This window comes from Loxodonta africana, chromosome 14 (assembly GCF_030014295.1).
Source record: "Loxodonta africana isolate mLoxAfr1 chromosome 14, mLoxAfr1.hap2, whole genome shotgun sequence".
Classification (NCBI taxonomy): domain Eukaryota; kingdom Metazoa; phylum Chordata; class Mammalia; order Proboscidea; family Elephantidae; genus Loxodonta; species Loxodonta africana.
In genome coordinates, this window is record NC_087355.1 from 60,047,309 (window position 1) to 60,074,607 (window position 27,299).

Here is a 27,299-nt window from a genome sequence, read left to right on the forward strand (position 1 = left end):
AGACCATTACAGACCAAAAATGTTTCCAGACATTGCCAAGTGTCCCCTGGAGGACAAAACTGTGCCCAATTGAGAAACCCACTGCCATCAAGTCTGTTCTGACTGATGGTGACCCTTTGTGTTATAAAATAGAACTACTCCATAGGGTTTTCTTGGTTAAATTTTCTATAGTGATTGCCAGGCCTTTCTTCCATGGTGCCCGCTCAGTAGGTTCCAACTGCCAACCTTTAGGTTAGTTGAGCCCAAACCATTTGCACCATCCAGGGACCTTATACTAATCTGTACTCCCGAAGTAAACAACAAAAACACTAAAAATGTCACTACCATCAATCTGGTATCTTTCAGTAGCATACGAAGAAAATGTGGTAATTCATGTTCTGAACAGTAACGCAAACCTCTCTAACCCGATAAAATACTATGCATGAATAAAGTGTTTCAAAGCAAGATTTATATTTCTTTCTTTTAAACCAGGTCAGAAATAAAGCACTTTGTACTTAGTATAGCCTAGTCCAGGTCATATGTAAAATTTGGAGAATTTAAGAATAGTAAAAGCAATATTCCATATTTTTAAGTTTATAAGTTAATTTTGAAATGACAGAATAGGCAGACCAATGTAATGAAGACAAGGAATATGGCGATTTAACAGAGGCTAAATTTTTTTTTTTTTAAATTGAAAGCACCTGGTAAAATATAGACAAACTAATTGCTCTTTATCAACCTCTGGAAGTTTGTTAAAAAAAAAAAAAAAAAGTAACCGTCTTGCCTTAAAGAAGAACTATTATTTTAACTCTTTTTAATATTAATCATTTACTGATGAACATTATACTAGGCTAATGGACACTGTCTCATTTAATCATTCATTTTAATTGCTTAAGGCGTTATTTTGATCCCCATCTGGTTATTAAGGAAACTGAAGCTCAAACGGTTGAAGTAACTTCTCCAAAAGGATGCACCTGGTAGAAATAGGAGTCAAACTCATACCCTTTTTATGCTGAGGCTCAAGTTCATTCTGTGTGTTTTACTGCTTCCTGGGCAACTCTTTAATGAGAGGTGGCCTGAGGCTTGTAATTCAAGGAGGCTAATGGACTTTTTGGCACAATGGCAGAGTCTTGTCATATTTGCATTCCAATTAATCAAATCCAACTCTACAAGCTGAGAATGAGACAGCAGAGGGGAAGGGAGGAAAGCACTTTTAATACTGTAGGCATTTTCCAGCTTCGACCTGGGAGTTAAATAAAGCAAAATGGGAGATGTGAAGGTGCTGTTTCCTTCATGGTTCTTGATTCTAACATTTTACTGAACTAAACGTGTTTCCAGTGTTTAAAGTCATAATTTTTATTTTCACCAAATAAGAAAAAAATAAAAAACAAGAAAGATCTCAAGTAAACAGTCTAACTCTACAACTTGAGGAACTAGAGAAAGAACAAACTACCCATAAAGCTACCAGAAAAAAGGAAATAACAAAGATCAGAGCTGAAAAAAAAAAAAGAAAAACAATAGAAAGAGCCATCAAAACCAAAAGTTGGTTCCTTGAACGGATCAATAAAATCAATAACCTTTAGCCAGACTGACAAAGAGAGAGAGAAGACACAAATAACCAAAATAAGAGTTGAAAGTAGAGACATTACAACTGACCCAACATAAATAAAAAGAAAAACATAATACTATGAACAACTGTACACCAACACTTGTAAGCTTAGGTGAATGGATGAATTCTCAGATGCATACAACTGTTAAAAATAAAATCTTGTATTAATTCAAAAGAATAACACAATATTTGATTCTCTGTGATTAAATAAACAATTTGCAAATTGGGAAAAAATTATGTAATTTTTAAAATAAGTGTTCTAAGTGAAAACGAATGACTTCACCTGGTATTTAACTAAAGAATGTGACCTGTTCTGATGCTAGAAGGAAACTGTCTAAAAAGTGAACTTAATGGGCAGTTCAAAGAATTTTCAAAGATACTTTCAATGATATTATTCTTTAAAACCTAAACTCAGCATACAATGTGATTCTACCACATTTGAATGTGCTATGTGTGCTAGGGGAAACCCTGGTGGCATAGTGGTTAAGTGCTACAGCTGCTAACCAAAGGGTCGGCAGTTTGAATCCGCCAGGCGCTCCTTGGAAACTCTATGGGGCAGTTCTACTCTGTCCTATAGGGTCGCTAGGAGTTGGAATCGACTCGAGGGCACTGGGTTTTTTTTTTTTTTTTAATGTACGCTAGGATAGGAGTTGTCTCTGGGTGGAACAAAGGGTTAAGTGCTTGGCTACTAATTGAAAGGTTGATGGTTCAAATCCATCCAGAGGTGCCAGGCCTGGCAATCTACTTCTAAAAGATCACCACCATTGAAAACTCTATGAAGTGCAGTTCTACTCTGAAACACATGGGGTCCCAATGAGTCAGAATTGACTTGACTTTTTTTTTTTTTTTTAATGTCTTTAGGGGAGTGGAGCAGCGGTAAAGAACTCGGCAGCTAACCAAAAGGTTGACAGTTCAAATTCATCAGTTGCTCCTTGGAAATCCCATGGGACAGTTTTACTTTGTCCTATACGGTCGCTAGGAGTCGGAATCAAATGGAGGGCAATAGGTTTGGATTTTTTTTTTTTTTAGGAAAGTAGGGAGGGAAAGAGATGATTTTGCGGGGGAATATCACTCTACAATTTTCCAAGAAGAAAAATGAAATTTAAAAAATCTTCTTTATGGTATCATTTAAAATAGCAAATAGTATCCTGCTCTTTCAGACCCACTGCTGGCAAACATTAATATATTTTAGGGGTCCTCAAGACGAATGTAGTTAATCGAATGGTTGATGTTGTTTTATTCTCAAACTGGAGAGTCCTCCAAAAAAGTTACAGTGAAAAAGATGGTGCTGATAACTCACGCCCAATAATTTATACCTTTAAATTCCTCTCAGTTTTTATGTGTATTTTTGTGAAAAATAGTAAATGTGTATGTTTAATTCAATTACATTAATTTAGGTACAAATGGATTAAAATTTCATTCCCATGTCAAATACTAAAGTGCCTATGAAAGGCAAAACTTAGAAAACAGGCATGGAAATTTTTACCAGGTAGTGGAAAGCCAGGCTTACTTCTCTAACTTATTTAATTACTCCATGAAGCAACTGATTTATGAAATTGAAGATCTTTACCGGCTCTGGCATAAATACCTATAAAATCTGAGTGAATAAATTACATTATGCAGTATTATTATATAAAACATATTTATCTGTTGAGCTTCAGGTGCAAAACAGCTTATTGTCACTTCTGATTTAATATCTCAGTTTTCATTCAAACACTGTATGTTTTAATTTCTGGAGTACAAGTAAGGGAAACATAGATTCACTCATGCGAATGAAAAGCTTCCTTGGGTTGATTTTTATCTCACCTTACCTCACCTCTACTCTCCAACCTATTCAAGGAAAATGCAAGGCAGCCAGAGGCTAACACTCTAACATGTTCATTGACTGTATAGTTCCCATATGAAGGAAATTATTTATTAACTACATGTCTAACTCTTGATTATCACTGTCCTTATGCAAATAATATTGACTGAGCCTGGGTCCTAAGTACAAATATAAAACTACAAATGGGAAATCCAGTCATGCATGTCCAGTCAAAGCTCTTTAAGTCTTCAGTAGCTGATAGATGCTCACCACAGTCACATTTATTTTCAGTATAAATGTAGAGGTTTCGAAGGCTTAGTTCAAACCAAGAAAAGATTAGTAGTGGTAATAGAATGATGAACAGAGCTCTATAAATGAACGAATTTCCATGATGTAGAAGATAGCTTCTGTTTTATTATTTTGTCATTAAGCTTCTATTTTATTATTTTTCATTAGCTATGTTTTTTTTTTATGGTAATGATACATATTTGTGCATCAATATAACAATAAAAAGATCAAAACTGAATACTAAACAGGTTAAATTCTATTTTAATGAAATTTTGAAAATCAGAACTTTAATTTTTATAAAAAAGAAAACCCCAGAATAATACTTTAATAATATTACCTTATATATTATGGAGACCTGGTGGCACAGTGGTTAAGCACTCAGCTGCTAACCAAAAGGTAGGCAGCTCGAATCCTTGGAAACCCTATGGGGAAGTTCTACTCTGTCCTATAGGGTTGCTATGAGTCAGAATCGACTCGACAGCAATGGGTTTGTTTGTTTTTTAAATATATAGTACAGTTTTTAAAAATAATTTTCATGTACATTAACTCATTTAATTTCTAAATGCCTCTTGACCCTTACTACAAGGATCTTCCTATAATACTATTTCTATGAGTCTATTGTGTAAATTTTTTTGTTTGGCTTTGAGTACTATTGAGTAAAGATATAAATGGCGATGTGCTTCTATAGTTTATCTTTCATCACTATTTAAACACAATATCTTTAAATAAAAATTTAAATTAAAAGACATTTGCATTATCTCCACCAAGATATGAGTTTTTACCAAACAACCCTTATTCTCCTCTCTTCTTCCCTCCTCTCCCCTCTCCTATTCTCCCCTCTCCCCTCCTTTTTCCTACCTTCCATTTGTTCTTTCTTTTTCATAAAAATATGACTTGTTTGTTTACCTATGAGTGATACTTTTACATGAAGAAAGACTAAAATTTTGGAACTTTTTGGCAAATCCTTTGGGAAAACTGGCAGGAAATAATAATTGGTGAGCTAAAGTTCTGATTATAATTACATTAATTTTAAGAAATTTTGTTTAGACCATGATATTAAGAACTTTTCAGAAAACAACTGTTTTCATTTTTTTATGCCTTCCCTAACATTAAAAAAAATTTAAGGCAGTTACAATGGCTATGTGAAGTAGTAACATTTTATTATATTACAACAATGAAAAGAGTTTGATTCCTCCCTCTTCCCCTTCCTCCTTCCCCCCTCCCTTCCTCCCTCCCCTTTCCTTTCCTCCCTTTCTTATATAATTCTGAGAATATACTGTAATTATTTTCTCTTTATCTTAGAGAGAGAGAGGGAAAGAATACTTGCTTTACTCTATTAGGTCTCAGAGGAAACGCTAATATAGAATTTCTCCTCTTTGTGCTCTAAAGGATAAAAGAACATACACGTTTTTTTTAAAGGACTAACTGCGACAACCCCTCTCAAATTATGAACTCTCTCGGTGAGGTTGCTTGCTCTAGTAATCATGTATGAGAATCCTGACTTCAAAGCATTAAAACCAGATAGCTGTACCATGTTAAGATTTCCCTCTTCCCCATGATAATCCTTTTTGATACAGTGAACTCAGCTTACATGTAGAAACCCGTTCTTCATAGTAAAGTCCTATTAAGTTTGAGACAAATTTTATTTCCACTTTCTCAGGATTTTTTCCTTATTATGGGCGTGGCATAGTGTTTTCTTAAAAAGAGAGGAAGGCTCTGTGAGTGCATATTTCATAAGCTTCTTATTCATTATTCACGCCAGTTGAGATAGAAGGAATACATACTTGGAACATTCCCTCAGATGTGTCCTCTGAGACACACACTCAGCCCAAACCTCAAAGGGTCTCTTTCAGAGGGGGCTGGAGGGAAACTCAATGATAAATTCTTACCGTAATGCCTCCGGGTTCTCAGTTCCCCTGGAATTTTATTTTCGGTCACGTGAATAAGGCCAATAGTACTTTACCCTAAAATAATCTAACAGTGATTACAGCATTTGAAAAGTTGCAAACTAGTTTTGTTCTCTGTATTTCAGAAATACTATTTATTGAAGAAGGAAAATAAAACAATCTCTAATTCAATTTTGGGAGGGTGCATGCCATTTACTTATTTAAATTCACGCCTCCTGCAAGAATATACAGCTGATTTAGGCCCTGATTTAATTAATACACACTGAATGTGCTGTGAATACTTTATAAATGTTTAATTATACAATGAGGATAGCACGTTTCCTCCCCTACTTGAATTAAAAATGAGTTATTAGTATAAACATTTTTTAAAAACCTCATTTATGAAGGCACAATGAGCTAATAAACTGAGTGCTAAAAGATGCTATGTATTTTGAGCAGGAATGAAACCTCTCTTCCTCCTTGACATCAGGTTATGTTTTTCCTTGATCAATCTATATAGTTTCAGTAAGGACCTATAATTCTTCCCATTCTGGTTATAGTTCTGGGTCACCCAAATTTTAAAAATTGGGGTCTGTTCTGGTGTTGCCTCCTCGGACAGGACTGAACGTGAACAACAGTTAGAAGCCCTGGATGGAGCCTCCAGCTCCCCTCCCCCATCTCTTTTCTTCCCTCCCTTTCTCTTAAGGAGGATAAACAAAAAACCAAACCCATCGTTGTCGAGTCAATCCAACTCATAGTGACCCTAAAGGACAACGTAGGACAGCCCCACAGAGTTTCCAAGGAGCACCTGGTGGATTCGAACTGCCGACCTTTTGGTTAGCATCCATAGCCTGGTGGATTTGAACTATCGACCTTTTGGTTAGCATCCATAGCCTGGTGGATTTGAACTATCGACTATCGACCTTTTGGTTAGCAGCTGTAGCACTTAACCACTACACCACCAGGGTTTCCCTTAAGATGGAGGGGGAAAGGAGAGCTAGCAAAATGTGTTCACTTGGCCAGTGGCAAGTGGTATGTACATGATTTAAGATCAGAGAGGGAGGCTTTTTAAAGAACCTGTGTCAATAAGTCACAATGGTTGTTTGGTTGTTCACAAAACTAAAGAATTTAAAACAATATGTAAAAATCAAGCTCTGAAAATTTTTCAATTAAAAACTATAAGCACAAATAATTTTAAGTGCTTTTCTGCAGTATATTCGCCAACATGATCAAAATAAGAACGCATTTTAGTCATTTATTTTTCCTTATTTTAATGACATTTAGACAAATTAATAAACCTTATTTTTATGTAATGACTTCATAGTTACTTTGAATTTCCTTTAATTATTGTGAGTGAGTTACAAAGAATACACATCATCTTCCACGGAAAGCTTTTAGTTAATACAGTTTCAAAAAAAAAAAAAAAAACAGATGAATCATCATAATATGTGAGGCGTAATAGTTTTTCTATATCCATTGCCTTAAGTTAAGCCAGGACATCTTGATGTTAAAATTAATAAGCTGAAGAAGGAAGGTGAAAACTTATATTAAACACTTGCTGTGTGTTAGGGACCATGCTAGGCATTTTAACATGCATTATCCCCTTAAATCCTTTCAAGAATCCTGTGAATAAAGTAGGTAGTCTAGCCATTTTTTTCTAGATGAGGAAACTGGCTCAGGTATTTCCCAGACTCTGCAGACTGAGATGAATCCCAGTGACAGGAGGATTGTGATAAGCATAGCTGAATAGCTCAAACACAACTTTTTCCTTCCCCTTTCAATTTTCCATATCTGACTCCAAATACATCAGCATTTGTATAAAACATGTTGCTTTGCATTCTTGAAGTTCAACACATTTGCAACGCTATGAAAGCGTTTTATTCATCATGCCCTGTAACTCCGGATTGTCAGATTAACCTTGACGGTCCCTGTTTTTCTCCTAAATAGATAAGTCACTCTAGTACCCAGTATTGCTGTCTGGAGTGAGGAGGACTTTTTTTTATATTACGCAAGAAAATGATTTTTTCAAGGAGGTGGTTCTTAACCTTGACTAAGCCCTATAGTTACCTGGAGGACTTTAAAAAACACTCATTCCTGGCCCCACCATATGATTCTAACATGCAGTTAAGGTTTGAAAACATTGCTCTTGGTTTCTCCCCACAACAAAGGCCCTCTTCTTCTGTGACTGCACCCACATGACCTCAAGTGGAATGAGGTTTGGGGCACAAGGTGGGTGTGAGGTATTAAGCATAACGACACTTTACGAAAATAAATCTCAGCTAGCCATATTTTCCTTAATCTTTTTATAACAAATCTTTGACAAAAATCCCAGCCCCAGTAAAACAAACAGCTCTTTATGTGATTAGCTGTGAGACAGCTGGGCCAATAATCCCCGTCACTTCAGGATAGCTTTCTGAATTTATGCAAAAACAGTACAGCCCTTACTGGAGTGAAAACTGCCTTAGGCAGCAGGCAACAACTCTTCTCCTTGCTGGGGTAGCTGTTTAACTGGAGCCCATTTAATGCCAAACAGGACTGGAGCCTATAAGAAAACAGCTATATTTAAATTCAGTTTCACGTGTTATTCATCAAATTGTAAACCAGACTATTAAATTTCTGGTAGCTACTCTTGAAAATATACACACGAGAGGGTTTACCAATGGATAATACAGCACTTCCATTTAGCAGCAGATATGAATTTTTTTATGACATTTTAATCTTAATCTGTGATAGCTCCCAACCAGGGGAGTATGTATAAATTCTCATATCTACCAAAGCACTCAACTTGTACAACTTCAAAACAACCAACATGTCACATTCAAATTCATTTAATTAAAACGGTGCCTGGATCAAGAGCATTAATTCTCAGTTACATTCTAGGGTAATGCATAGAGTATAAAATTAACTGGTCTGGAATAAACTCTGGATAGAAACACATTCACCCAACGGCTACCAAGTTGGCAAGTGCAGGAATGCCTACCTGCCACTACAGTTAACCATTCTTTCCTTGTCAGTCAGATCAGAGGGACTCAGTGAAAAACACAGAAAGTAGTTTTGCATGGCTTGATAGATGGAAAGCAACATTCTACCAAAATGAGAAATTAGGAATTTTTGTAACAGATGATTTATAATTTCTTTGCAGGAATTATAAATCAGGCACTGTAAATTCTTTGTTGTTAGCTCATTTGGAAACTTAAATTTTCTCCAGACCTCTTCCAACTCCCAAACTAGGCTTCTTTGGAAAAATCAGCAACACTTTACGAAAATAAATCTCAACTAACCACATTTTCCTTCATGTTCTTACAAGTCTTTGATAAAAATGTAACCCCCAGTAAAACAGGTATTCCTCCTTCATCACCAAAAGCAAACTTACCTATGAGGAAGGAGAAGGAACCAAAAATTGCTGACTCAGGCAAATAGAACTAGACGAGGCTTCAGTTCTGGAGTCAAAGTTTGGAGACTCTAGTTTAAATGAACGCAGGAGTTGGATTGCCTGACTGTCCTCTAAATCAAAACCAGAGGAATCTGCCCTGGTGTGGAGTGCTTCCGGGTGCCTCCCTTTGTTCCATGTAGAATGCTAACGCTAAAATTGCAGTTTGCATTCCTGCTCCTGCTTGCTCAGGCAACACTGATGCAGTCTGACAAAGCTTCCAGTTTAAATATCCTGACGGGGGAAAAATAAGTCCCACAAGATGTGACCTCCCTTGTGTACCAGTAAAAAAAGCCACACAATGAATGTGTAAACCCGAACAGCTAGAAATGTGTGGGCATCTTAACGGTATCTGACCTCATTTGTAAGATATATTAGAAACACGGAGAAAAGGTATTTTCTACTTCTTGTGAATGTGATTAAGGAAGTCAAGGGTGTGTCTATGAATTTTTTTCCACCTCTTTCTTCTCCCTGGTGGGCAAATTTGCACTGGCATATAAAAGCAGTCAGTACAAAAAGAGAAAGAAATTTCTCAGGGCAGTGAAATATAGATCAAGGCACAGAGTAATGGGATGAAAACGCTAAGAAAAAGTTAAAGCCATCAAGAGAGGAAAAAGCTAACAGTGTAATTAATTAACGTGTTACCATAACATCTTTAAAAATATAAGAGATCAATCTAAAACTTCTTAATGCAGCTCGTCTTTGAGCTGGGGAATATAAAAACCAAAACCTCTGCTGTTGAGTGATTCCAACTCATAGTGTCCCTGTAGGACAGAGTAGAACTGCCCTATAGGATTTCCAACAGTATACATAGTTCAAGACTGGAATCAAAATCTTTCAGAGCAAGTTATCACACATTTAATTTATGAGCTTCTGTAGAAATTTACTGGCACGTACAGTACTAGTGAATACATCAATGATATTTCAGTCACTTCATCTAATGCATAACTTCATCATTTTGGCAAAGAAAATCTGTCTTTCTTCTTTTCCAGGGAAGAGTGAGTGTTTAGGTAACACCAGGACATGCGATGTTTTCAGTGCTCTTGGGTTTAGTTAACTTTTTATTTCTAAGTTTCTAACTTGGATATTGAAATGTAGATTTATGAAGTTCATGTGTTTAGCACAACTACTTTACATATTCTATTCTCTTAACACTCCTTTATAGAAAGTGGTTGGTATTAAGACTTTTGAGTTGAGTTCGAGAGGTTTGATAAATGTTCTGGGCAAAATTCACTGATGATTAGTGGTGACAGCTAAATTATGGGTGCCACATTGGAAAGTTTTGGCTTCAAAAATACAACATAAATACAAAAATCTCAGACTGGGAAACAGTGTGAGAAAATGACTTAATGGATTTCTTAATGAAATGCCCGTAAATAAGTTTAATATAACTGTATATTGTAATTAGTCTACAGGTCAAGAGTGTTTGATATTGGTCTTGTTGGAAACTAAAAAATTAAGTCTCCTTAAGTCTCATTTTTCCTCAAGTCTTTGGCCAGGCCCTATGCCACACCTACAGCACTAAAAAAAGAAGTAGAGAACAGATATCAGAGAATTACCACTGTTCTGGAGCCTAGCAAAAGGATTTCCAACTGAAAGCAGAAAGTACAGAGAGCTAGATATTCTTGTCTCACTCCATCAATTTCTTTCTCCACTTCATATATATATAATTTAATGCATAGCACTTATTGCTGTTGGGAGAACTTAATTAATAAAGGAATTGTAGAACTGAAACAATGAAGATTCCCAACCTGTGCTTCAAATAGGCTAAAAACAAATATTTGTGAATTCACCCTTTATGGATACTTACATACACAAACTAGTAATGTGTGCAAATGATCTTGGTATGCCTATTAGAATGTTGAGCAATGCGTCCATTTCTAAGTCAATATTTGCATTCTTATAAGTCATTACCTGGAAGAAATACCAATCCTTTTTTCCCTGTACCTAACTGACCTACAGAAACCCTGGTGGCATAGTGGTTAAGTGCTAAGGCTGCTAGCCAAAGGGTCAGCAGTTTGAATCCACTAGGCACTCCTTGGAAGCTCTATGGGGCAGTTCTACTTTGTCCTATAGGGTCGCTATGAGTCAGAATCGACTTGACAGCACTGGGTTTTTTTGGTTTAATAAACCCACAGCAATGGGTTTGGCTTTTTTTGGTTTGAACCCTGTAGTGGGGCCACTGAGAAAGAATTAATTTCAGGACCATGGACAACTCACCCAAAGCCCTCAGCCCTACTCTTGAGCGCTACAGGAAACCTTCCTTTAGCTTAAAATGTAAGAAATAACTTTATAGTAACCATCTCCCATTTCAATACATTTTAACAACCAAATGAATAAAAAATGTTCAGCTAGATATTATAAAGTTTACACTGGAAAAAACCCTTCTATCTTATCGAAAAACACTATAATGGCTGTTTTAAAGACATGCGTCACTGTGATAAGTGCATTTAAGTGTCATTAGGTTTAATGGTTCCTGCTCACTCAGACTATTATGCTATACCTTTTAAAGTTCATTTAATGCATATTAATGGTGTAAAATTGACAAAATTATGAATTGAAGTTCCCTAGGCACAGGTTAAATCAAAGAAGGAGGGAGAGGACTGGTTAACATTACCTTATACCCCACTCTTCATTTATACTATGAAAGATGTCAGCTCTCCCCTTAGTGAGTTGAATCTAAATTGATTTTTATGGTTTTAAACTCAGGTAACTGTTTTTGGTTGGGTCATCAAAGGTTAGCAGTTTTCTTCAGGGAGTAAGAAAATGTGCATTCTTCTGAGATTAAATTCATATTTTATCCCATACTTTCAGAGACATGTATGCCTTATTACTTCCTTCAATTCCTGTATTCAACTTGCAGAACCAATTCAAAGGGTCATTCAGAATATTCTTATTTTGTAATTTTGCTCTCTCATCACCACCATTTATCACATGAAATAGCAGTGCTTAAATTATTTCATGTCTGAGTTAGCTATTAGGATAATAAATACTATTACTATTAATGTGAAAAACAGAAAAATCCAAGGTTCCAGTCCCAGCAATATTTGATACAGCAAAACTCTGGTTCATAGTATCGGGAAGACTGGAATCAAATTTTGAACTATGACTTGCAAAAATACTAAGAATGACAAAAATATTCATGTTAATTATGTTTGAAAGAAGAGAAATTTATAAGCTCACTGCCTGTTGCAGTTCGTTTAATATTGAAGGATGACTAACACATAACTTTTTAGCTACTCTTTTGTTTCTCTATCAAAGACTCCAAACTAAAAAGGATTAAAAAAAAAAACAAAAACTTGGTAAAGGAAAATAAAGCCATACCAAGAAATACTACTACCTTTTCTAAAACATTTAATTCATTTGACTGACAAATTATGTCCTGGGATTTATAATTTTACCATTTACAAATAGAATTATGGTACCATGTTAATGTTTGTGGTGCAATAGGTTTCTCTTATGTAGCCTTTGTGGGTTCACAAATTCTCCCAAAATGACTGGTCGAGCCACAGTCTTCCAAAGGATTGGTCAGTTTGCTATCTGCATAAGAAGCCTTGCAAGGATCAGTTGGCTTGGTATAAGTGGCTTGCAATCCACTCAAGAGGACTGGTCAGTTTATGATCAGCCTAAGGGATTGGTCAGTTTACAAAAGCCACATCCTGAAATTAACAGGAGTGTTCCTATATAAATGACCAATATCACAGATGGTTTTTGGGGACATTCTGACCAACAAGAGCCTGGAAAGGAGCCTGTCCTTTGGATCTAGGGTCCCTGCCCTGAGAAAGTTCTAGATCCAAGAAAGGACTGTGCTGAGCTCGAAATACTGAGCTGATAACACTGAAGATCAAGAGAAAGGTGGCAAGCACAGAACGGCTGAGCAGCAGAGAAGCGACAGCAAGCACAGCAGAGAAAGGGTGGCAAGCACAACAGAGTTAAGAGGCAGAGAAACTGTAGCAGTAGAGCAAGCAGCAGGAACCACGAGACTGGCAGACGGCAGTGGTGGTTGGGTTGGCCCACGGAGCACCGCTGGGCACCTCCAGGCAAGATGTTGCCTATGCCTATGGAGCTGGGTGCCTCTGGGCAGAAAATTGCCAACAGAGCTGGATGCTCCATAAAGAGGAAGTAGCCACAGTCTGAGCCCATGCAGGTGGACACTTGAGCAGAGCGAGTGACACTGTGCGGACCAAGAGGAGGCCTGTTCTGAGGGGGCTGAGAGGAGACCCACAGAAGCCTGGGCTTTATACTGTACAGGGCTTGCCTGTGAAATATTTGCCTCGAGAGCTGTTGTAATGCCAGCCTAACCCTGGCACTAGCCCAAGGTTCTCTGAAGCTGCTGGCTGAGAGCTGGATCAGTAAGCACAGGGGGCCAGACCCAGCTAAGAAAAGCCGCAGAGAGAATGAGAGAAAGAGAGAACACAGATACTGCAAACCTGACCCAAGCTGATGACACACCTGCTGAGCTGACACCTGATCCATGGCATACCCACCTGGTGACATGGAATGGACTTGGGGACAGGGTGAGCAGGTCCCCTTTTAGACATAAAACCAAAACCAAACCCACTGCCATCGGGTTAATTACAACTTATAGCAACCCTGTAGGACAGAGTAGAGCTGCCCCATAGGGCTTCCATGGAGGGACTAGTGGATTCAAGCTGCTGACTTTTTGGTTAGCAGCTGAGCTCTTAACCACTATGGCACCAGGGCTCCCTTTTTGACATAAGTGAGTTCCTTTCCTACCAAGTGTGGTACTTGTGGGGATGGAGTGAATTGGTTCACTTCAAATCTGTTCATGTTGTTTACTGTTTATAAATAATACCAACAGCTCTCAATTGACAGCATTTTGTAACGTATCTTTGTGCTTGCAACTTAATTAGATCGAATAGTAGAGTCCTCCCTAGCAGTCTCATGATCGCTTGGGATTTCACATGACAACCAGTGTGTGTACACATGTGTGTGTGCACAGTTCAATGTCCTTTGAAGAATTCTGGAGGTGGGGAGAGATTTCAAGAGGACAGGAACTAAGAAATGAAACATAAGAGTTCTGATTTTCAAAATCTAGGAAGAGGAAAGAGTCTCTTAAACACTGGCTGGTGATAATTGAAATATTAGGTAATATTCTGGCACAAATAATAATAAAAAAAAAGATGGCTACTGAGCACTTAGAAAACAGTGGTGCTTAGAAGTCAGCTTAGGCTCCAAAGAATAACTCAGGCCTACTTCACTGCCTTTTACAGACAGGGTTAGAACTAGAAAACCTGAGAAACGCGTAAGATAGAAGCCACAAACTTAGAGCTTACTTGGACCAGGCAATGAACACAAGTGAGCAAACTGGACAGTGTACTATCAAAAGTTAAGGTACTGAGCATTATTAAAAGGTTAGCATGGGCCCTGGCCAGCACTACTAGTTCCAACTGATGGTCGCCATTTACCAGGGGAAGTCAGAAATCTGGAATTTTTACATGGATCATTTTGATATTTAAAATTTTAACTTAAACTTTTTTTTACTAGTGAATATTCCTTTGATTAAAAAAAAACAATAATTTGTAGACTGAATCTGGTCCACAGGCTTCCAGCTTGGGACATTTGGTGAAACATCTGGACCTCAGTGAGGCATCTGGCAAGGCTTCACATGGTATCTTTAGGGAGAATTTCCAGGTGGGTGACAGTAGAGACACTACAATTAGGGGAAGTAAAATTTAACCTCAATATAAGGATAATTGCATCTTCCCAATGAGGAATGGGGCTGTCCTAACACTAGAAGTGCTCAGCCTGACCACAATTTGGCAATTCACAAGATCACAAAATAGGCCCTGAATTTGAATTTAATTTTAATATTTTTTCATACATAAGAGTATTGTTGTTAGGTGTGGTCGAGTCAGTTCCAACTCACAGCAACTCTATGTACAACAGAACAAAATGCTGCCCGGTCCTGCACCATTCCCACAATCGTTGTTACTCTTTTTTTTTTTTTTAATTTTTTTAAATAATCTTTATTGTGTTTTAAGTGAAAGTTACAAATCAAGTCAGTCTGTCACATATAAGCTTTTATACACCTTACTACATACTCCCATTTACTCTTCCCCTAATGAGTCGGCCCGCTCCCTTCTTCCAGTCTCTCCTTTCGTGACGGTTTTGCCAGTTTCTAACCCTCTCTACCCCCCCATCTCCCTCCAGACAGGAGATGCCAATACAGTCTCAAGTGTCCACCTGATACAAGTAGCTCACTCTTCATCAGCATCTCTCTCCAACCCATTGTCCAGTCCCTTCCATGTCTGATGAGCAGTCTTCGGGAATGGTTCCTGTCCTGGGTCGTTGTTATTCTTGAGTCCATTGTTGCAGCCACTGTGTTAATCCATCTTCTTGAGGGTCTTCCTCTTTTTTGCTGACCCTTGACTTTACCAAGCATGATGTCCTTCTCCGTGGACTGGTCCCTCCTGATAACATGTCAAAAGTATGTGAGATATAATCTTGACATCCTTGCTTCTAAGGAGCATTCTGGCTGTATTTCTTCCAAGACAGATTTGTTTGTTCTTTTGACAGCCCATGGTATATTCGATATTCTTTGCCAACACCATAATTCAAAGGTGTCAATTTTTCTTCAGTTTTCCTTATTCATTGTCCAGCTCCCATATGCATAGGAGGTGACTGAAAACATTATGGCTTGGGTCAGGCGCATCCTTGTCTTCAAGGTGACGTTTCTGCTTTTAACACTTGTCTTACTGTGGGGGCTTGCGTGTTGCTGTGATGCTGGAAACTATGCCACCAGTATTCAAATACCAGCAAGGTCACCCATGGCGGACTGGTTTCAGCTGAACTTCCAGACTGAGACAGACATGGAAGAAAGACCTGATGGTCTACTTCTGAAAAGGATTAGCCAGTGAAAACATAAGAATATACTTATGTGCATATGTACATGTCTCCCTCAATTCACTACTTCATTCAAAATATTCATTAAAAATCGACTAGATTGCCAAACACTGGGAATACAAAAGAAACAAAAATCTTTGGGCTCATGCAGTTTATATACTGTATATTCCCCAGTTTACAGACCATATGTGCCCATTAAGTTATATGGGGACCATACAAATATATGTCTTTGTGTGAAACTTCATTCTGGAGCTTTCCTATGTACTTAGCATTGTTGTTATGTACTGTCGATTCTGACTCATAGTGACCCTATATGACAGAGTAGAACTGCTCCACAGGGTTTCCAAGAAGCAAGTGGTGGATTCGAATTGTAGACCTTCTCATCAGCGGCCTGAGCTCTTAACCACTTCACCACCAGGGCTCTGCATAGGATATTCAGTTATTTTGGGTGAAAATCACATTACACTATGATGAATGGGGTCATTAGCTCATTCATTTATTCATTTAGCTTTTTTCCTACAAATATTTGTTATGGATCTACCATATTCTAAAGATACTCTACTAGGGCTAGCCCATATGGGACATAGGGCCAACAGGTGTCATCTGTGATTTACGGTTGCACTCCACATATTGGATGTTTTCGTGACTCAACAGCCCAAATGTCCTACATTATCTTTGATTAGGCTTTCTCAAAATTTAAATAAATTAGAGAAGAGGATGAAATCTTCTATCAACTGGCAATGATTGTACCAATACCAATATTACCCTCACTAAGGAGTAACACTTTGTTGTTAAACATCATCATGCTGTGTTGACAATAATTCCAAAATGAAGTGGTAAACATGGTAAAGTCTAGTAATAGATCTATGACTGTGTATATTCTAATATAATTTCTGGCTTTTCTATCCACATAAATCACAGGGTAAGAAAAGTTTTTTTTTTTAATTATCATGTACTAAAAATATTCATCTGATATTCTAAGTAATTTAGATTTTAAAATCAAAGGGTCAGAAATAATTAGCAGATTTAGAATGTGATTGAGTTTATTTCTCCTAATGTAGATTCAGTCACGGTCAAAGAATCAGTATTCTTCCTTAAATCTGAGTCTTGCTGGTAGGTAAATTCTAGGAAGGTATTTTTAAACATTCAAAGGCATGTCTATGTTTCATGAAAGGCAAAGTTAAAAACAAGGTCACAGAGTATTTTAATGGTTGAAAATACTTAATGCTTAAATAAATATAAATGCTTAAATAAAAAAGAACGATGGATCTGAAAAATGTCTTTGGAAACCTCTAATCGTTAAAGAGAAATACTGACTTTTTCCCCTAAAAAACTGTTGCATAAACATCCTTCATTGATGGTTGTGAAAGTACACATCAAAATCAGTAGGAACACGGTGAGTTAAAGTTCCTTAGAAGCATTTTTGGGAATACTGTTATGATCCTTCCATATTCATTTACTCATCTTTTCCCCATATAGTCAGTTTAAGTTCACTTTGAGAAGAAAAAAAGATTTTTAATTCAAGGATATTTTTAAAAGGGGTTTGCATATCAAACCAAATGTTATATAGTTTAAACAAACTAATTTATAATCTAAGACCGATTGAAAAAAAATCTTATAAATACGATTTAGTGACTAAGCCTGGGAAGGAAGAGAGAAAAACACGAGGTTGTTGTTTTAGCACAGTAACTATTTAAAGGCAACACTCTCTGTTTTCCAACATTTTAAGCAAATAACCTTAAATTAATATATATATATAGCTAAGATGTTAGTATCTCCAGGATACACTGATATCTGAGTCGGAGCAGTAATACCTTAAAAGCTGATATGGTCTTTTAAAATATCAAATAAAGAAGTATGTAGACAGTAGTTTGTGATACATACTTAACATATATTTTGTGTACATTGAGGCTTAGAAAAATAGCCAGTATTGGAATTTGATGTACTTACAAAATGACTTTTTCTTTTAACTCTCACAGGAACTTGCAAAGATAGTATAAAGAGCCCCTGTGTACTCTACATCTGGTTTCCCCAAATGGTTAGTATATCTTATGTAACTATATGAAAAGAAAACAAACCCACTGCTGTCCAGTCGATTCCGACTCACAGTGACCCTATAGGACAAAGCAGAACTCCCCATTGAGTTTCTAAGGAGCACCTGGTGGATTCCAACTGCAAACTTTTGGTTAGCAACTGTAGCTCCTAACCGCTAAGCCACCACGATTTCCTGTGTATCTACAGTATGCCAAAATCAGAACACTGACATTGGTGCAGTGTGTGTGCATAGCTCTGTGACACTTATCACATGTGAGATTTGTGTACCCACCATCCCAATCAAGATGCAGAACTATTCCAGCATCACAAAGATCTACCTTGTACTACCCCTTTATTGTCATCCCCCATCTCTAAATCCAATCATGAATTTGTAAGATGACTCTTTTATGCTTATCTATGACACAGGTTTACTAAAGTACGGATAAAGCACGGGACTGAGTGTTAGGAGAGGTTGGTTCCAAGTCTGCCACTGCCTAATTTATGCCCCTGAACAACTGCCAGCCTCAGTAGCCCGTCTGTAAAAATGAAGGCTTGGGTGAATATTTTTGGGGTCCCAGCATTTAAGAAGATATATAATTATTCAGTCTCAATTATGACATTGTCTTAAAGACTATTAAGTGCTAACCAAGTTAAAAATTTTAAATGCACTGTATGTTTTAAATGCATTCTATATTAAAACAGTTCTATTGCCAAATAACTTAATTAACCGAAACTGCGTCAGCTGCATTTTGAAAATCTATTGCTGCTTCAAAATTTGAAGCACATAAAACACGTAATTTCACTAGCACCCTTCTCTCAGTGGGGCAGGTGCTACTGTTCTCCCAAAAGTTCAGGTGGAGGGAACCTGGCAGAGCAATTACCTGAATTCCTTGGCCCCCAGGGGCACTCTTTGGGAGAAAGAAGCAAACATTCCTAAAATGCTTCTGGCCAAGTATCTGAGCTGAGAGTGTTGCCGTGGAAACTTTAAACTGAAGATTATGAACTGTGGGGTTCAACTTCAGCCTTCGTCTGAGAAGGACAGTTCAGATGCTGGAGCTTCCTTTTGGCTCTGAGACCCAGGCCTGGGGGGCAGGACTAAAGGACCAACCCCTGGCAGTGGAGTCTCCTGCTTTTCTTGGCAGCATTACTTACGTGCTTGATATCAAAGAAGATAAAAACAAGAGGAAAGCAGTTTTCCCAAGTGACTTCTTCCATTTAAAGCTTTAAAAATCACCGCCTACGCAGGTCTCTTCCTCTCTGTAACTCACTTCCATCTTTAATTCAGCCTGTTGACACCACCCAGCATGCAGATATTTTGAGCTCATCAACGGAGCCCTTCATCAACAACATACTGATTAAAAATGGGTCCTCCTTCCTCACCTCGAACAATCTTCATGAAAAATCCTCGAGGAAGCAGAAACTTGAAAGGTGTCCTCTGGGAACTTTGGACTCTCCAGGTCTTTGGAGAGGCCCACTGAAACTTTTTTGGAGACCATCTATCCTTTACTAACCATTCTTTATCAAAATGCATCATTTTCCATCCCCACTCCCGAGGGCATTCAGTAAACGGATTTTCAAACCGTACGACCGGGATCACTGAACTGTTCTACAGTGATGGACGCAATGAGGAGTCCAGCTCAGTCATCTCAACAATCGAACAGGGACGCGTACTCGCTGTTCCTTCGGCCTCCCTCTGGTGACAGTTCCCCTGATGCCCCATTTTCCACAACCTCCTTGCATGCCAACCTGAGCACCCTAGATACCCCCCGCACTGGACCACACTGGACCACAGACAATCAGTCGCCCTCCCGCACGGACGCGGGGGTCTTACCCTTTCTCTCTCAGCGGGGCCCCATCGCGCAGTCCAGGAGGAGGCATTTACGTGCTCCCGGGAGCGTGGCGGCCGCGCTGGGCCAGGAGGGCGCGCCGGCCGGACCCGGCGCCGCGGCTGGTTCGCCATCCAGCTCCCGGAGCCGGCCCGGCCAGCTCCGCCGGCGCCAGCCCCGGCCCGACACGTGGTGCCGCCGCCGCCCGTGCGCTCTGGCCCCCGCGGCCCCTCGGCCTCTGAAGCCCGCCGGCTGGCGGTCCGGGCTGCGGACCAGGTGGGCAGAAGGGCCGGGGACCAAAGGGCCGGTACCGGTAGGTGGGGCGTAGCGACGTGCGCGCGGTGAGGGCTCTGGCTGGGCGCCAGGGTGCCGCGGTCCTAATCCCGGGGCTCCCGAACGCCAGGCCGGGTCCGGTCGCCAGGGCCCTTGCAGACTGCGCCACAGGCTCTATTTCCCGCAGCCTCTCGGGGCGTTGGTGGCGCACTGCAGGGGCTCGGAGTTCCAGCCAGTGGAGGGAGCGCCGGCTCGGCGAGAGGATCTGCGCTGCGCGACCGCTGCCCGCCCCCGCGTGGACCCCCGGGGCTGATGTGAGCCGTACCCCTCGCGGTCTTCACTCACCCTAATTAACGAGTAGCCTACCCTCGCGATCGAGATGACAAACCACCAAACCCCCTGCAGTCAAGTCGACTCCCTAGGACAGAGTAGAACTACCCCATGGGGTTTCCAAGACTGTAAATCTTTGCGGAAGCAGATTGCCGCATCTTTTGGTGGGTTCCAACCTCCGAGTGGGCGCTTTAACCACTGCACCACCAGGGCTCCTTGATGGAGATGAAAATCCCAGAAAACCGCAGAGTGGAGCTCAGGTGCCCTTTAGGACAGTCTCTCCGTGGGAAAATTCTCCCATGACCAAAGCTTGTCAGTCGGAGGTAATTAAGGAAACAGGGCCCACAACTTGGGCGAAGACTTACCTGCGGGCTCAAGGTGTTTCCTACTCCACCAATGGGCCGCCTCATCCTAACAAAGTGACTCTGTCTTAGTTTTCTCCTCTGTGACCTGGGGATAAATGTAGCCATTGGCTTCCTAGCGCTCAGGAGGTAATAACGATTGGGTTTAAAAAATAGAATACTTCGGGCTTCTTTAACAAAAAAAAATATAATTTCTATTGATTTTAAGTAAGGCTGAAGGAAACCTCAAGACTGGAGGGAAAACTGTTCCAGTTTTTTAGTCCAAATGCAAAACTAATTCATCAGCTCCACTAGCTTCTTTGGGAAGGCAGGTTTTGAAGAGATTGGTGAGAAGAGCCTTCTTTGAGGTAGCCCCGTCATCCAACTTTACTAAAGTATTTATTTCTATGATAAAACTGGTTGCATCGTCCCACCATAGCTAAGGGTCAAAGGGCATCCACCACAGTCTGCAAAAGGCAGAAGGTGAGTTTCGTGTTATATTATTTGCTTGCTCTTAATGAACCTCCCTTTTTACCTCTTAAGGAGCTTTCAGCATAGAAAACTCCTTCTGAAGAACAACACCCCTGTGCTTACCCCTGCCCCCTCCTCCTTTCTCTGACTCACCTTCTCACTCTGTTTAGCTCAGTCAGCTTAAAGTACAGTGTATCCATATTACTATGTGAGAGACCTTTGGGGTGCAAAGTTCATGCAGTTGAAACCCATCAGTCTCATGTTACTTAACTCTGGCACGTGCATGTAACATTTTATTCTGTTGCCCCAGCTCATTTTCATCAGGTCATCCCTTCTACTCTTATCATAAGGCTCAAACTCTAATGATGTTTTCTCAGCCCTGGGAAACTCCCTCCCACACTGAAAATGCAGAATAATAGCATAATAGAGCCTTATCACAATAAAAATTTCTCTTTTGCCAAATATCGACATTACTCGGTCTTAGTATGTACCTCATGTGTCCCCCTTCCCCAAAGCATTCAAGGGCCAACCATTAAGTTTAATCCTCTCTTGGCTGTGAAGGAGGTTCAGTCTGCCCCTTTGGCTTCTGGTCAAAACTGCTGTCTGTCTGCAGCAGCATTTCCTTCACAGGTTTGTCTTGTGTTCCCTTGGGACCCTGTCCTAGGAATTTGGTTTTCTGCCTTTCTTCTCGCCCTAATCAAGATTTCCAGGTCCTCTGCATCAGATACTCCTGGATTATTTTCATTGAATTCCTCTTGGTTCTTTGTAAGGTTGTTGTAAAGACAAATAATAAAGTGAGTGTAAAAGTGCTTGCAAAGTCATGGCCTAACCAAGTTGACACATAGTTTGTGGGGACACAATTCAATCCATGACATAGACCAATAAGCAACATCAGGATAAACAGAGAAAAGATTAAATTTGTCAAGGCCATCATTTTATTTGGATCCACAATCAACACCCATGGAAGCAGCAATCAAGAAATCAAATGATGTATTGCATTGGGGAAATCTGCTGCAAAAGACCTCTTTAAAGTGTTACAAAACAAAGATGTCATTTTGAGGACACCTGACTCAAACCATGTATTTTCCATTGCCTCATATGCATGCGAAAGCTGGACAATGAATGAGGAAGACTGAAGAAGAACTAAATAATGCCTTTGAATTATGGTGTTGACAAAGAATATTGAATATACCGTGGACTGCCAGAAGAACGAGCAAATCTGCCTTGGAGGAAGTACAGCCAGAATGTTCCTTAGAAGCGAGGATGGCGAGTCTTTGTCTCACGTACTTTAGATGTGTTATCAGGAGGGATCAGTCCCTGGAGAAGGACATCATGCTTGGTAAAGCAGAGGGTCATCGAAAAAGAGGAAGATCCTCATGGAGATAGATTGACGCCATGGCTGCAACAATGGGCTCAAACACTGCAATGATTGTTGAAGATGGGGCAGAACCAGGCAGCTTTTTGTTCTGTTGTATGTGGGGTCACTGTGAGTCGGAACCAACTCGATAGCACCTAACAACAACAATAAAATTCACCTATCAAATCCTTAAAAAAAAAAAAAAAGTGCTATGAAAATGTATGTTTGTTGTGTTAATGATTACCAGTCTCATTCCCTTGGAATTTTACAGCCTCCTTTAAAACAAGGGTTTCCATCTATTTGGAAGAAAATGCCGTTAGGTTTTCATTCTAGGGCCTTAAGAGCACTGGGAGTGTGTGTGTTAAAACGAGAAGCTCAGATGAGAGGCCTAGGCTGTAGCCTTCGTCACAAAGACAGCTTTTAAGCCATGGAATTTTTTTAAGTGGATAATTTATTCTTAAGTATAAAGGGCGTCCCTTGGTTAAGTTGATGTGTAAGTCAAGTGGTCAACCGTGCCTTACTTTGTCCCCCAAAACTGAAAGCACCTACAGGTGTTCAGCCGTGGGCTAGCAGCATCATTACCAGCAATGGTGTCTTGTTGGAGGGATAGTGAACCTTTTCTCTCTTGAGGGTTCAATCATATGTCTTCCATTTGAAAATAAAAATTGTTCATGACCACTTTGTTATTTCTTTCATAAAGGCCCAGGAGCATGCCTCAAATCCATTTTATTCACTGTTGTGATGAGAAAGGACGATAGCAGCACCTCTGCAGAAATGAGCTTAAATTGGTTCATTATATGTTCAAATATCTCCAACTTCTGAGTTAATTTAGATGAAAATGACTTCATATTTCCATTTTTAAGATACAGATGGAAATCCATCACTCAATTTGGATTTTTTTTAATCGAAATTATCTCGAGAGTCTATTTTGACTTATCTTTTAAATTTTTATGAGGTATTAGAACATCTTTCATTGCTTTCATGATAATCTTTATTTAGTACTCTGGTAACAGTTGCTATTTTGTGCCAAAGGTGGTTGTTTATTCTCAGGTAAAAATTCTTTGAATTTAGAGGGAGAAATATGAGGTCAAAAATTATGGATTTCAGGTACAGTCTTTCTTGAGGTGAAGTCTATGATCAAATAGGCCCCCAAGTGCCCCAAACACCCAGGTTTCACAATGATTTTATGTTCTACCACAAGAGAATAATTTCTACTGGCCCAGAACTGGGTTTTGCTTGTAGCTCTATTTTATTTTTTAATCTGAAAGTGTACCTGCATATTATAGAAAACTTAAAAACACAGAAAAGCATGAATAAGTAAAAAAATCATTTGTAATCTCCCAGTGAAGATACAAATACTATTTTGGTGTATGTCCTTACCAGTAGATATAATTTTAAAAATAAAAATAAATGCATATTGAATATACTATCTTCTTAAATAATACCTTTTTCTGATCACAAAGTAATACATTATAGAAAAATAAAGAAATACAAAAAGCAGAAAATAAAAATTATTCTCATTCTCTGATACAATTATTACAGTTTCCCTGAATTTTTCTATAAATGCAAGTATATACATACAGGAAACCCTGGTGGTGTAGTGGTTAAGTGCTACGGCTGCTAACCAAAGGGTCGGCAGTTCAAATCCGCCAGGCGCTCCTTGGAAACTCTGTGGGGCAGTTTTACTCTGCCCTATAGGAATCGACTCGACAGCACTGGGTGTGTGTGGTGTGTATATACTTACATTCGATATGACGCCCTGGGTGGTGCAGACTATTAAGCACTTGACTATTAACCAGAAAGCTGGCGGTTTGAATCCACCCAGAGGCCCCTCAGAAGACAGACCTGGTGATCTGCTTCCAAAACGTCACAGCCTTGAAAACCCTGTGGAGCAGGCCTACTCTGCACACATGGGGTCACCATGAGTTGGAATCAGCTCCACGACAACTAACCACAACAGCACATAATATGCATATATATGTATATATTTTTGTTAAAATGGGATTCCCTGCTTTGAAATTTGATTTTCCACATAACAACATCGTATGTAATTTCCCCTATCATTGATTTTTCAGCTAGCCAATTATTTTTAACAGCTCCTTAGTATTATGTCATGTAGCTCTGCTATGTATCTCTCTGCCAAAATGTTGATACTGATGGGTAGTGCCATGGTTTCATGCAAAGAAGCAGGTTCATATCAAATCGAAATGAGTATCTTTGATAATCTTATGCAAGGTGAACCGGGATAATAAGACTATCCAGGTAACTGTTAAGGGGGAGAAAACCCTGGTGGTGTAGTGATTATAGAAAATTTGAAAAGGTTGGCTGTTCAAATCCACCAGCCGCTCCTTGGGAACCCTACGGAGTAGTTTTAGTCTGTCCTATAGGATCGCTTTGAGTCAGAATCAGCTTGATGGCAATGGGTTTGGTTTTGGGGAGGTAAGGGAGAAATAAGCAGCCAAATGGCAAGTTTCTAAGATATGGGTGTGAACAATTAGGGCAGCACCCCCCCACCTGCATTTTGATGATACATGTGTGTGAGTGTAAGGTGAGAACAGGGCATTACATTGTAGATCAGCTCTAGTATAAAACTTGCTCAAAAAATATTAAAAGCACCGGTGCATTTTGTACAGTATGGCTATATATACATATATAGGTATAGTAGCTATTGATATAGATACGAATATAGATATAGGGGTAGATATATGAACGCAACCCTGGGAAAACAGGATCAGTGTGGCTTTTCCGTAACTTGGTGTAACCTGTGTTCAACATGCTGGCTACCTAGCTCCAAAATGTGCCTGGTGATTTGACTTTTACTATTGCAAAAGTTGCTGCTATAGAACATCGTCATCAAATTGTTGAATGCTATGGAATTAATGTTTTCAGTTTAGAGAATATTTCAAAGCCACACTGATGTTTGTATTCATTCTTTCTGAGACCAACACGTGTAAGCCAGGCTCCTACATTGTATTCAACTAGTGTGGCTCTTTGAGCATACAGGTAGTTTGTTTCAGACGGCTCTGTCATGATTCAGTCAATACCTCTTTTTATTTTATTTTTTGTAGTTTTCATTATTATTGCCTTTCATCATCAGTGTCTTTATAAATCTGATCTTTGACTACCTACCACTGAACAACTGAGAATGATAACATCAGCAAATTACGCAATGCAACATTGTATGTAGTACATATTACTAACAATACCCAAAAAACCCAGTGCCATCGATAAGATGTACAAAAGACAACACCACCACCAAAATAAAACAAACAAAAAAAAGGCGATCGTAAGTGTGGCTCGTCGAAACTCGAGTATGTCGTAAATCGGGGACTACTCATATCTATATAGTGAGGTTCATGGACCAGTACTACCTGTGTCAGAGATATTTTGGGGCTTGTTATAAGTTTCTGTTTCTAGAGCCCACCCTAGACCACATCACAATCCCAGGTGATTTGTATGCGCACCAAATTACAAGAATGACTAAGAATTAAGGGGATTAAGTTAGAGAATTAAGAAGAAATGCCTGTGAGCTCCATAGCATTAGAGACTTTGCTTCCCTCCCCTGGCCCTTATTGGTATCTCTAGAACCTAGCACAGTGCCTGGTCCATGGGAGGTGATGGTTATATATGTTACATTGACTATTTGTTTTAATATTTGTAATGGTTTAATTAGTTCTTGCCTTGTAACGTTTTTCCCCAAAACATCTTGTAACAACTTTTCAAATAATTCTCATAATCTCTGTGATTGTGCCTTGCATTCAGTAGGCACTTAATGAATATTATATGAATGAGTTTAAAAAAAAAAAAAAGTATGTTAAGACCTAATCATTCTTACCTTAGTTACTTCCAAGTTGTTTTCTGTCTCTGAAAATATCACAGTTGGGAGTCAGACCTTCTGTGTTCCATCTCTACCAGAAATTGCACATGTTTTTGGTAGAGATGGGTGAGTCACTGAGCACTACTGATTTTGGTTTTGTAATCTGTGAAACAGTGAGATTCAGTGAGCTAATACCCATGAGGATACTTTGAAATCAATAAAGTGCTTTGCAAATGTAAGTTATTGTTTTTGTATCTTCTCCATCAAGGTCTTCCCCATCAAGACCTTTTCCACCGGCCTCAGCTTTTGGGAGCGCCAATCACTGCCCAGTTACCTGTGGCAAGCTTGGGGCAAGAGTACGTTTAAGAAATCTGTGAGTGTGTGAGATCCTGATGGAAGAGAGATAGCAAATAACACATTTCAACCATTTCACTTCCGGAATCCAAGGCAAACGTCACTGATAAATGATGGCCCTTGAGTTTTTATGAGCTCAAGGGTGAGCACACAAGCTTTCCTAGCATACTGCCTCAGGCAGCCCCTGTAATTGATTGGCATTGACCCTTTGGTAGACTTGTTTGCCATCTCTGATGTAGGATCAGTCTGTATATAAGTTTGCATGTATTAGATTTGAATTGTGCATGTATGTCTTAAATATGTGAGGTTATGTTGTACATATGAAGGATGTGTGTGGTGGTGTGTATGTAAATGTATATGTGTCTATTATATATGAGATAGTACTGTAAGTGTAAAATGTATGTGTGTGTGTATAAAAGTGAAACTGAGAGGTTATTAAGGTCATATTTTTAGGCTAAATTTTGATATTAAAAAAAAAATCACAGTAAAATGTCCTGAAAATAGTTCGAAGAACAATAGGAAGATTATGTGGGCCTCCCAGCTGTCAGCAAGCTTTACAGTTAGCCTTTCTCTCAGATTCAGCCTCCAGAATCAGAGTTTCTATTTTATTGCTGGGGAGATCCCAGCTGGAGT

At 39.1% G+C, this 27,299-nt stretch overlaps 1 protein-coding gene across 2 annotated transcripts in view; it reads right to left on the reverse strand.

Annotated features, from left to right (window-relative positions):
• The window catches only part of SYBU (syntabulin), a 127,652-nt gene extending 106,795 nt beyond the window's left edge, over window positions 1–20,857 (reverse strand). For both annotated transcript variants that reach the window (XM_003408440.4, XM_064268006.1), the window contains exon 1: window positions 20,342–20,857. The gene's annotated coding sequence lies outside the window, so the exon portion shown is untranslated. The remainder of the gene's footprint in view (window positions 1–20,341) is intronic.
• Window positions 20,858–27,299: the final 6,442 nt, after the last annotated feature.